Source organism: Neolamprologus multifasciatus, chromosome 3, assembly GCF_963576455.1.
Source record: "Neolamprologus multifasciatus chromosome 3, fNeoMul1.2, whole genome shotgun sequence".
In the NCBI taxonomy this organism is placed as follows: domain Eukaryota; kingdom Metazoa; phylum Chordata; class Actinopteri; order Cichliformes; family Cichlidae; genus Neolamprologus; species Neolamprologus multifasciatus.
In genome coordinates, this window is record NC_140441.1 from 17,224,035 (window position 1) to 17,236,718 (window position 12,684).

A 12,684-nucleotide genomic window follows, 5' to 3' on the forward strand; every position below is an offset into this window, starting at 1 on the left:
AATCACAAATCAGTCAGATGGGCTAACATTGCGAACACAGAAAGGAGCACAGTTCCTACTTCTTTATTTTTACTTTTTTGGAATCAGATTTGGCTTTAGGGTCAAAGCTGTTGAATTATCACCTCAGCGGTGAGTGAATCCTAAACTGAGAGGCTGTCAGCTAGGGGCCTGTTCCTGTAAATGCTCTCACTCTCTTGCAGTAGTGCCGTGTCATACTCCATACCAAGGAAACACAGGGGCAGTAATGCCAATACTGATGCCGATACTTTTAACCTGTAATGTAGGGGAGAGCTTTTCAGATTCTGAGCACATTTGACAAATAAATCACTGTGAGCTTTACTTTCCAAAATAATTAGCTAAATGTGCCTGTCTCTAATGTACTTTGGGTCAAATGTGTGTTTTTCGCCTGTGTTTAAGGCTATAAAAAAATAGACATGACGGTCATTACAAAAAGGCTCAGACATTTTTCATCGTGCATGTTTAAAGTACAGTTTTTCATTCCCAACATTACAATTAATTTAACACAGTTCAGTAGGATACACGCTGAACTAAGAGGACAGGGTCAAAGTATCGACCATCTAGCACTAGTATCGATCTGATACCAATATCATCTATCTTACACCCCATGTGGGCATCATGTAGTAGCTGGCAATTGTCTGACATTAAAACATTACTGGACAACAGCCTTCACATGAACTAAATATAATATAATATAATATAATATGATATAATCTTTGGGCTACAAGGAAGGAAAAAAATATTTTGCTGAGGTGTTTCCGGATCAGTTATGAAATATATCACCCTCTATATTTGTCTGTGAGACCTCTATATTTATTTCCTGACTACCTTCTCGGTAAACACCCATCTCATCTCCATATTTATATCCTCCCAGTGCACCTTTGACATTACTCTTTATCACCCGGAATAATAAACTCTTACGTCTCCTTGTTACCTAATTATATGGTTGCTGTAAAACCCTACAGTCGACGCGCGTAGCTGCATATCCCATGTGACGCATTCGGCTGATTATCAACAACATCATCAATGTTTTCACTTTGGCTCTGTCTCGGTAAATAAATGCTCTTCCCGTGATCCCATCTGGTCTCAAACCGCTCTCATCGCAGCTCAACTTATTAAAATAAAGATGAATGTTTCCGACTAATGAGATCATGAATAATTTCAGCTAAGTCAACAGGTGACCAAATTTGAAAGTTTGCTGCGAGACACCCCGCGAGACAAACGCGCACAATGCCACAACAAGGGAAGCCAAATGTAAGGCCAGTGCTCCCGTTCACCCTCTCTCGCCTCTCCGGGTGACTGAGACAGGACTACAAGACGCAGACATATGCGCTCTGCTGCGGGCCCCGGCTTTAAGGGAGCGCGCTGTGCAATGTGCACCACCTGTGCGCTTACCGGCTGTAGCTACAGTCGCTACGACAGGCTCAGCGGAGGTCATTTGCATACTTTATGATTCCAGGTAAAAGGGGACAGCGATCATGAGAGACAGGCAGGGAATGAGAGAGAGAGAGATTGCAAAAGGCTTTCTGCGTCAGTCATACGGGCTGCCAGTTAAAACTAGTCTTAATCCATCTTTAAGCCCCAAGATGTGCTGATGGGTGAAAGCCAAACAACTTTGAGGTAGGTTACTACTTCTTCTTTCTGAGAGGGTGAGAGTTTGTTTTTCCTCTAACAGGACACGTGTTTTGTGATGCTGTCTTTCTGGTGTTCTTCTGCGTTTGTAGCTTGCTCTCTCTACTCCCGAGGCTAGCCCAGGCTCAGAGTCTGGGAAGCCAAACACACTCCTCTCCTTTTTATTCCCCCTCCTGTCTTGTCTGCAGCGGATAAAACAGAGCGCCCAGAGAAGCGATTATCTTAGTGGGGGAAAAATAATAATAATAAACTCTTCTGGAGGCTGGCTACATTTAAAATGTCAATAAAGAGGGCTGAGGAGGATATAAAGGATTACAGTTTATACCTATTTGGGGGGTTTTGTTTTACATAATAACCAAATAACATGAAATACTTGCTGTTTAGTGTTTGGTGTCAGGGAACTTAAACGTCCTCATCCTACAGGTGGACAGATCGAATATCATAGTATCGATACCACCACTGCTATTGGTATTAGATTGATCAATACTTTGTTTGTATACTCCAAGTTCAGTTTGTAGCTGAAATCATCGCTACATAAGCTGCCTTTATAAAGAAAAAGTATCAGTACCTTGCATTTATTCTGTATTGATGTCAGATTGATACCACAATTTGCAGGATGGCACAGCACTAGCGTAACAGCTGAGTTAGAAGGGAGACAAAGGGAACTTTAACCCATGCTGAGCAACCTTACTCCCATGCTAATGATTTACTCAGTGCCAGGGCTGCTTCGACAGCCAGCGAGCTAAGTATAAGCAATGCCGCATTGCGTGTACCTTTGTACGTGTCTTAATGAGTCATTTAAGCGCCAGCGATTACTTTTTTTTTTAATTTATCAGTTTAATTTATAACTAATGAATGAGTAATCAGGGCCTGAAAATGACTGACAAGTTGATCCGAGTAGATGAGAGCTTAGAAGTATTACTTCCCTCTAATTAATTACATGTAATGACCGCTTTAATATCAGTAATAGCGTTCTGACTTATAATCAGTTTGACAGCTTAAGGTTTGTGTGAATAAAAGGAGTAATTGGTGCAAAAATCAAATGCAGGTTAAACAGGTGAACAAAAAAATATCACTCCAGAGATTTACGGTTTTGTTCAGCGTGCAGATCACAAGGACGTAAAAAAGTTTTCAGAAGAAGTTGTTAAAAGAAAACTATATAAACTAGCACTGCAATCCCACTGATGCCATCAGCAAAACCCCTGATTAGGCTGATCATTTCAATTTAAGCCATCTGTGTTAGAAGGATACACTCAGTGCCTACTTTGCTCTCTAGTTTACAGTTTTAGAAATGACTTATTGTGGCACAGATTAAACAAGGTGCTGTAAACATTCCTGAGAGATTTGTGTTTATGTGGACAGATGTGAATCTCGTGCTCCGCCACAAATCTACCGGATCTACTGTAGATTTCTTTCTGGTAAAAGGAAGTTTTTCCTTCCCACTGTTGCCAAAGCGCTTGCTCATAGGACGTTGTGTGATTAATGGGGCTCTTGTGATAAAAGGCACCTTGAGGTGACTCATCTTGTTATTTGGCGCTATATAAAAAACCAAAACACAAACATCTGATGATGCAGAGCTGAGCACTTTCTTTGAAGTGTGTGCTTTATTTATTCTCAGAAATAGCTTGTCAGGCTAATTCTGCAACAGCATACTCATGTTAAACCATCTTCTAAAGCAAAGGCATAATGGGTAGATGTCCTTGTCAGCCCAGTAAGTAAATAGATGTGTAGTGCTTTTTTTCCCTCCTCTTTATAATAGATTCTCTCTTTACAGTGTGGCGACTGTAGAGAGAAGTATTTCGTTTATTTAGTGCATCATACTGATATTATCTTATCCAGAGTGTTCCAGGGCTCATTATTTACATCTGATGTTGCGTGTAAGGAGACTGACCTTGCTGCAGTTTTCAGAAGCTTATGTGTACAACTGTGAGCAGTTGGATCAAGAATCTCTTTTAATACCAAGTATTATAGTCCAGTAGGGCTCTCTTCTTACATTGCTGAGATTTCTATGTGTGGCTCTAAAAGAAAATTAAGATCCATCTTTGGGTCGCTTGGCAGAGCTGGCACAGGGACAGACAGGAGACTTGCCTGAGGGAGAGCACAGGGAGGGGACTACTTGCTGGTGAGGTGCAGTGTTAGAGTGATAGCAATGCAAAGAGAAATGGCAGATTCTTGCAGCTTCATCACTTCGATCCTTGTGTCCTACAGCTGGATATAGGTTAACAGACGAAGGCCAGATGGGTCTTCATCCTTGCATCCGCACGTTATGCCGTTTGTATTGGAAATATGCGGAAATATGCACTAGTTATTACAGCAGGCAGGACTAAAAGCAACAAAACTACGGTGTTGGCATTTGCAGCTAGTGTTAATACATCAAGCCGATTGGGAAAAGGAAAGATGTATACATTTATACACCTGGCTAAACGTAATGCAGTCTGACATAGTAGTTCTCCGGAAGCTAAAGCAGCCACCTTGAAATTATTCCAAACTCTATCAAGGTTATAATGTTTTCAACAGTTTTATAGAGGTATTAATTCCATTTTGCAAGATGTACTTGCAAAACGCTGTTAAATTGCATTGCATTATAGAGAGAGGTAATATAAATGGGATGGCAGAAATGTTCGTCAGTGCAACACAAAACACCTGAACAGGAATACAAACGATAACCTCCAAAGCGTGCACAGAGTTTGACAATGTGCATTGATTCAGGTCAATCTGATGAAGGTGTTTTGTTAGTGTTTTGAAAGACAGTGAGATCACCAACCTTGAGCTAAAATGACCAAGACTGGAGACACAAGCAGCTTGAGAGCCCAGGGTTTCTGTGACTCTCAAACTCACAATGCATCAAATGGAAGCCCTGCATTTAGCAGCGTTTTAAGGGGAGAAAAGAGGTCTGGGAGCATTCTGAGGATATGAATGGACCAAGGAGAAGTGGATTATGGAGTGGCTTTAAAAGTTTCTGTGGACATTTTAATGTTGTCTTTTACCGTGAAACTGGGTCTGAATCCTTTGTAGTCGCCATGAATTCAAACTGCAGTTTTCTGTGAAGCAGGTAGAATAAAACGTTTCAGTCCTTTTATGGATGTTTGATTAAAAGTTGAGTGCACCTCAAGTGCAGGACTGTTGCTAAAAGAAACTGTTTACCGAGGTTACTTTTTTTGGGGGGTAGACTGACGTTATGATGCTACTACATGTGATAATGCTTTCCTCAGCTATCAGTAATGTAGGTATTGCAGTATGATACCCACATTAACGAGATCACCACAATATAGCAATTCTGTCATACTCGATACAAAGCAATATCTGTCATGTCATTGTGCCTTAAAAAAACAGGAACCAGGTATTGCGTATGCATTCACTGCCAGCTGGGTTACTCTTTTAAATGTTACCCTCTTTCATCACGAGACGTTGTGACTGGCAAATCAAATTGTGTGGGACTTTATTGAGCTTGTGCATGATTTAAGAAAATCACAAGTGTATTGACAACTCCATCATAACAGCAAATACTACAACGTATTTTCTAGTGCTGTCAGCGTTAATCTCGTTAAAATGACGTTAATGCCATAGCTGCATTAACACGGCAAATCGGTGCTAACGCATTAACGAGCTAACTGAGCTAAATGAGCTAACTGAGCTAACTGCGCTAACGCGTTAATGCTGTGCAGCCACCCCCACCGGGCGATGCAATGCAGTTACATAATTTTAACGAGATTAACGCTGATAGCGCTGGTGTTTTCATATAACAAATAATAATTAAAAACAATGTGCTGCAAAATTTTAATCAAAGCCACACATGCATGTTCAAAATGTGTACGTATAAAGACATACAAACACAATCAGCCATATAGTCAGACATTCATTCCAAACTATACACTTCCATACACACAAACAGATTGAAACTATAACTCATAATTAAGGGGAAGAGATGGAAATGGAAAGTAAAAATTCGGCTTTGTGAAGAAGGACATAAATTTTAGACTTTTAGCTGCATTTTCACTAGTCTCAAATAAATACAGGGCCAATACTTTTAACTCATAAATGCAGCTAATGTAGGATGGAGCAGTGCGTCGTGATTTATGAGAATCGTCATCAATTTGCCAAATCTGAACACAGTTTAATGACCACTAAATCACTGTGATTTTTATTTTTTAGAGTAATTAGTTAATACAAAAACACACAGCTTTCAGTTTTCATGCATTTTTAAGCTGCGACAGAAAGTGCCTGTCTCTAAAGCACCTTCCGTTGTTTAAATGTGCTATATAAAAACATTATTATTATTATTCTTTTTTTAAAAGTTCATGTTAGACTTTTTTTTTCCATTATCAGAAACTAATAAAACTATTCTATTCATTTATTTGGAATATATTTATTCATTTTTATTTTTATTTATCTTTCTTGACCTCACTGTCTCTGCCTTTACCTGCAACAACGCTTGTGATCAGTGTTTAAAGACTATAGGTTAAATTTGACTATGTCAGTAGGCAGTGCACGTAAGCTGTAAACAAATTTCCCTTTTTTGGGACGAATAAAGTTATCTCAATTTGAATGTTAGTTATCGATTTGGTATCGATACTATCAGTAGTTTGATCGTCCTTCCACCCTAATAAAAATGTGTTTTGAGTAGTTGTTTAAAACAAATCAACAAGCTCAGTGTGATCTTCTCTGGTTTCAAAATCAAAGCGCGGGACGGTTAGGAGACCCTGGTTAGAGCGTCAGAGAGGTCTCAAAAGCTGTGAATATGAACATGGCCCTGTCCTTGTGGAGCTTTATATGTTAATAATCAGATTTTCAAAAGGGGAATCTGCACTGACTGGAGACGAGCCATGGAGCACTGAGAGATCCAGGCGGGAGAAGATTAAAATGTACTAAATCAATATCATCTATACTTCCCCCACTCTCAGTGTTTTGCATCACAAAGCTGTGATTATGAAGTCAGAGTTTTTTCTTCTGTATTCAAATGTGATCCAAAAGTGCAGGTGTCAGTTTTAAGGATCCTTTGAACACCTTTGATAAGCTTTAATTGAGTGTACCCCTGTTATCTTGATATAGCGCTATCTCTTTGAACACCAGTGATTGGTGTATTGGTGTCTAATGGAGTAAAGCAGCACGTTTGAGGCGACGTGCTTGTCGCTGTAGCAGCTGCGCTTAATACAAATAGTACCTTTTCCCCAGACTTGCCTTCTCCGCTGTATGATTTCCCGCTGTAGCAAAGCTGTATGGAGCTCGCGATCGAGATACTTGGAGGGGAAAAAAGACGGATTGGACAAAGGAGCGCAGGGACCATTATACCCTTCACAAGGCTATGGCGACCCCCTTGTAACTGATGTTGCAGTCATTTGCTGCTGTCCTCTGCTCTCATGCTCTATGACAAATATCTGTTTTCTCTTTCCATCATCCTAAGGGCTGAAATAATGCACTTTGCTGTCCCTACTCCCCAAATGCCAGGCATGCATCAGCACTTATATCCTCTCAATACGCTCCTTTCTTTTTCTTCTTTTCCTTTTTTTCCCCAGCGCTATATTCTTTCCCTTTTCTCTCATTCCTTGATTTTTTTTTTCTTGGGGCTTTCTTTGGAGCTAATGATACAGTGAAAAGCTGATGCCGGCGCCCGATGGCCGTAGTCTTGTGAAGACAAAAAACTCATTTCAATTATTCTTTGTGCTCCAAGTCGTAGATTAAAATGATGATCTGGAAAACACTTCACTTGTATGGTTTTTGTTCTCCGGAGAACTGTGTTCGCTGTGTTTCGCAACACTGCGGCTGCAATGCAAATCACAATCAGACTCCTCTCTTGTTGCTTGTTATCTCTTCTTTAGATGTGAGATCGGAAGAGAGTCCTTGAGCTCGGGCTTTTCCACAACGCTCACCCACACACGCCGTCTTTTACAGACAAATCTCTCTCTCTTTGTTTCTTTTTCCTAGATACCAATGCAATTCACACACACAGATTTTTCTGACATATGGCTCAAGTCTATTCTGAGAAATGTTGTTTACCCTTCATGCCTGACGTGATTTCAGATTGGAGGTGGTGCCAAGCTGTCCTTCTCCGTGTTACATATGAAGGCGAGGCTTGAAAGCTGGGCGAGACAAATCGGCAGACCAATTACGAAAGCATTTGATGCACTCAAGTGCCCATGCGTGCTCTAGGCCTCCGTGTCATGACCGAGGTCATCGGGCGCTTGTAGAGGTCCAAAACGATCTCCTTAAAAATACACACGAACCGTGAAATATTGAGCAGCGCACTACAAGAAAAACTGCTTGCGTGTCTGATCGTAATCCATTTATCTCTGAACAATATGGATAGTTTGCCAGCAGCAGTAACGGCATGATTCACTTAAATTGCCCTCTATAATAATATAACTTGGCATTGGTGGAAAAACAGAATCTAAGTGAGGAGATTCTGTGCTTCCTCTCACCAATATTCTCTAACAGATTATCGAATGGCCTTGAGCACTCCCATTCTTTTGCCCATTAGAGCACTTATTTGGGCGTTTAGAAGTAAGGCCGCATCCATTTTCTCATGACGGTAAATAACACATCCATGAAGTAGCATTAAATAATGTAGACGCATGTGGAGGAGATGGAACCGGTGCAGAAGGAGGAAATGGAGCGTTAACAGGTGGCACATTTGTCAGGACTACCCGTGGGCTAAAAAGCTCATCCGAATCCCTGTCTTCCTCACCTGGGGCACATACCTGGGTCTTGAATGTCTTCACAGAACATGAGATAAAGTGCTCGGAAACATGTTTTGAGCACAGATGGGTAACATAACATGGGTGTTAAATATTAATACATGTCTCTGACTCAACACGTACAGATCTGTGTGTGTGCCTGTCGTTTAACTGGCAAATACGTGTTTGGAAAATGTCATTTCAGGCACAAGGATATTTGCTTAGTTTTTGTATTTGGTGGTTTGGACTGAAAGAATACAAAACTAAACTAGGAGGTACTTGAAACTAAAGAAACAGGCAGAACAGGCTGCTGGTGAATGAGAGATATCGCGACAAGGAAGAAGTGAAAACAAGGGGCTTAAATACTCACAAGATCATCAAGACACAGCTGGGAAAGACGAGGCGCAGCTGAACAGAATCAACTAACAAGCAAGAGGGAAGCAAAACTGAACACTATGGCTGTATCCCAATTCAGGGTCTGCAGCCTTAAAGTACGCAGCCTCAACGATCCTCAAGGGCCGTGTACTTAAAGACCACTAAGGCCGGAAGTGCGATGCTTGTGAAATGGGACGGTCTAGCCTCCGTTGCGCTGCCCAGGTTGCCTAGCAACCATGATACTAACAGCTGGAAACGTTTCATACAGCTTTGTTTGACAGAAATGAAGGAGAAAATCTTTTGTTCATTTGTTTGTTTGTTTCTACATGAGCTTTGATCATTCTCTGTAAGATTAAGCTCAGCTGTTGAACGGCATATATTTTAAAGTAAAGGCTTTAAAACCAAGTTAGTACAAACGTCGCTAATGTCACATAATTTTGCCGACATGTGGCCAACAGTAATGTTTTAATGTTCTTCGTTATTAAGCATTTGCACATAAATAAGTGACATGATATTCAGTACTTACTTAAAGTTTACTCTTCGGGCGCCCCTCATCCGCCGTTTTTTTTCGGCAAAATTATCCACACCCACCGCCGCGCTGTGCATTCTGGGATATGTTGGGCCACGAAGTCTACACCGCCACGTCCTTAAAATTCAGGGAAATTAAGGACGCATTTGAGGGCCGCATTTCGAGCAGCCTTCGAATTGGGACAGCCTTCGTCGCGTCGCGGTGACGTAATCGGCCTTAAAATGCGGCCTTTAAGGCTGCAGACCCTGAATTGGGATACAGCCTATAATTTGATTTGATATGTTTATTGATTAGCATTCAAATATCTCAGTGAAGGCAGAACAAAGATTTACCACAAAGCAAGAAAGCATGAGACAAGGCTAATCAAAAGGTATTGGCTGAAGCATTTGCTTATTACGCCAACCCTTTTAACAAAAGATCTTTTAGCATGCAGCTCCTGTACACAGGGCTCGAAGCAAATAATAAAATTCAATTCAATTCAATTTCATTTATATAGCGCCAAATCACAACAAATGTCGCCTCAAGGCGCTTCATAGATACAGAGAGAAAAGCCCAACAATCATATGACCCCCTATGAGCAAGCACTTTGGCGACAGTGGGAAGGAAAAACTCCCTTTTAACAGGAAGAAACCTCCGGCAGAACCCGGCTCAGGGAGGGGCGGCCATCTGCTGCGACCGGTTGGGGTGAGAGAAGGCAAACAAGGCAAAAACAAAACAAACAAACAAACAAACAAGAAAAAACACCACCACCTTAGTAAGTAACTACATCAAAGCAAAAGAATCAAGAGGTTTTCTGTTTTTTGTTTTTGTTTTTTTTGTTTTTTGTTTTTTTGCTCTTTTCATTCTTGATATATATATTTTTCTAATACTCTATTTTTAAACATATTTTTAAACAAGGAAAATGAACTACACCTTTTTAAATCACTGTCATAACTATTCCACAGGTTAACTCCTCTAACAGAAACACATCTCTGCTTTATATTTGTTCTTATCTTGTTTTTTTTAAAGAAATCTGTTCCCCTTAAGTCATATTGACTCTCTCTGACTTTGAACAGCTTCTGAGTACTGGGGCAAAGCAAGCTATTTTGTGCTTTATACATTATCTGTGCCATTTTATATTCAACTAAATCATAAAATTTCAGGGTATTCAGATTAATAAACAAAAAGTTAGTTGGTTCTATATAGTTTGATTGGTTTATAATTCTTATAGCTCTTTTTTGCAACTTGAAAATAGGAAGAGTGTTCGTTTTATATGCATTACCCCATATCTCCAGACAGTAAGTCATATATGGAAGCAACAGAGTACAATAGAGTGTGTATAATGATTTTTTGTTCAGGACATGCTTTGTTTTATAGAGAATAAATATAAAGACACTCAGAGCGTGAGACTACCAAAATAAAACAGAAAACACACATGAATTTGACAAAGAAAGGTCAAAGTAAGCACGAAAAGGCAAAACTGACTAAAATATTATATAACAGAAACACAGACTGGGCATGGGGGAACAGAGAGCCAGAAAACAAAGAAATATGAATACAAAATGATTAAAACTTAAACAAAGCAAAGGTAATATTTACACTGAAAACTACAACAAGGTCAAATGGGAAACATTAAACAGAAAAATGAGTCAGAAAATGCAGGATCATGACAGCCGAGAGCCAACTGCTTGAGATTAAAACTGACACTTAAAGCGATTAAAAGTTAAATTTTCAAACAGTAAAAACGAAACCGAAATAACAAAATCCACTCTGGCAACTAAACTGAAAGTAAATTGAAAACAAAAGAAATTCAAAATTAAATAATAAAAAAAGAAAACTACGTTGAAAATCCAAAACTATAGTTTTCAGGCATCAGGATACGTCTGTCTGCTGTCTTCTTTTTTTTGGATCACCCATCACTACTTATTCTAGAGCAGGGGTGTCAAACATAAGGTCCACGAGCCAGAATTGGCCTGCCAATCAGCCCAAAGGACACCTTTGGAAAATGTGAAGAATGACCTAAATTTTAGACATTTAACTGCATTTTCACAAGTCCTATGCCTTTTTCTACTGATGAAGAGCTGTTTATATAACCAAAGTAATTAAGTAATAGATAAACAGATTACAGAAAGCTCCTGTTTTTCACTATCTGCTATAGAGAGATTTTTTTTCACAGTGCCTTAATGATAAAAGCAACAACAAAACACAAAACATCCTTTCAGTTAACAAAGAAGAATTCCTTTTTGTTTTTGAAGGAAGATTTGTGTAAGTTAACAGTTTATTGCAGTTAAAGCAGTATTTCATTGCCATGTAAAAAACAACAACAACAAAAAAATCTGAGATGCTGAAATTGCTCTTCTGTCCTTATATTAAAATATCTCAGGTGTTAGTTAACGTTTAGTTAGCGTTCAGTCGTCCGGGCTTCTTAACATCAAAGCGGACGTCACAAGGTCCACAGTGCAAAATGACTTTGACATCCCAGTCCTGGAGTGTTGGTCGGGTTTTACTCACACGTAACAGATTTGTACTCGAACTGTGCTCGAAGTCAAGGTCACATTTGTGGATTTACAGGCGATTTATAGGCAGTTACCTTGGAACCGTGATGGATTGTGGTCCTGATAAGCTATTGGATCGCTGCCATTCTGGTTTCTTGGTTCTTTTGTTGTGTTTTTAAGTATCTTACCCACATATTTTCCCCATGTTTTCGACATCTGGTCATCTTCATCACTGCTTGTCTTATCTTGATTCCCACCTTTCTTAAACTGTGTGCCCAGAGTTCATTCAGTTTCACCTGTAAAGTTCTGTTTTTTTACTATCCTACCTTTCCACTCGTGGCCTGTCAGTCCACCTCTTTGCTTATCGCCTGTGTTCATCGCTCATGCAAACAGTCTGTAGACTTTTGTCACACCAGCGTGATGGAGCAAGTTTGTCATCAACACCTGCAGAAAGTTTTGCATATGGGCCCTTACCTTTTGTAACTATGACACTGTAGGTGTATAAATATTAAATATGTTTGCATTTTAGAAAATGCAGAATAAATAAATTATTAATATATTCTGGAAAAATGTTACATGTTTATTTCATGTATTGTTTTTAAATGTTTACAGATGATGTATGACTTCATCAGTAAAGTTGTCACATTTTGCAGTGTGCTCTCTAACAGAAATCATGTATGTGTGAGTCCTCCACTGTTTTCTTTTAATATATTATAAATGTTTATGTTAAATGTGTGCGTGCCCAGGTGCTGCGGTTATATGTGCAGTCAAATTGACCATTCTTACATTAATTGCTCGCATAAAAACTGTAAATTGATGTAGAAACGCAGGCTAATGCCCGTACGTAGGAATCCGTAGGCATATGTTACACCTGAGCATGTGCCTTTTCTTTGAACGCATGAAACTAATAGCAACTCGGACCAAAATGCACAGCGGACTGATTCGGATGCCACGACGAGCAGATAAATTAACCGTAGTCAGTGGG

At 39.7% G+C, this 12,684-nt stretch overlaps 1 protein-coding gene across 2 annotated transcripts in view; it reads left to right on the top strand.

Moving 5' to 3' along the window:
- The first annotated feature begins 749 nt into the window (after nucleotides 1-749).
- The window catches only part of LOC146521809 (phospholipid-transporting ATPase ABCA1), a 203,958-nt gene continuing 192,023 nt past the window's right edge, over nucleotides 750-12,684 (top strand). The window contains exon 1 of one of the 2 annotated variants that reach the window (XM_085139650.1): nucleotides 750-1,638. The gene's annotated coding sequence lies outside the window, so the exon portion shown is untranslated. The remainder of the gene's footprint in view (nucleotides 1,639-12,684) is intronic. The other variant, XM_085139644.1, reaches the window with a different exon arrangement.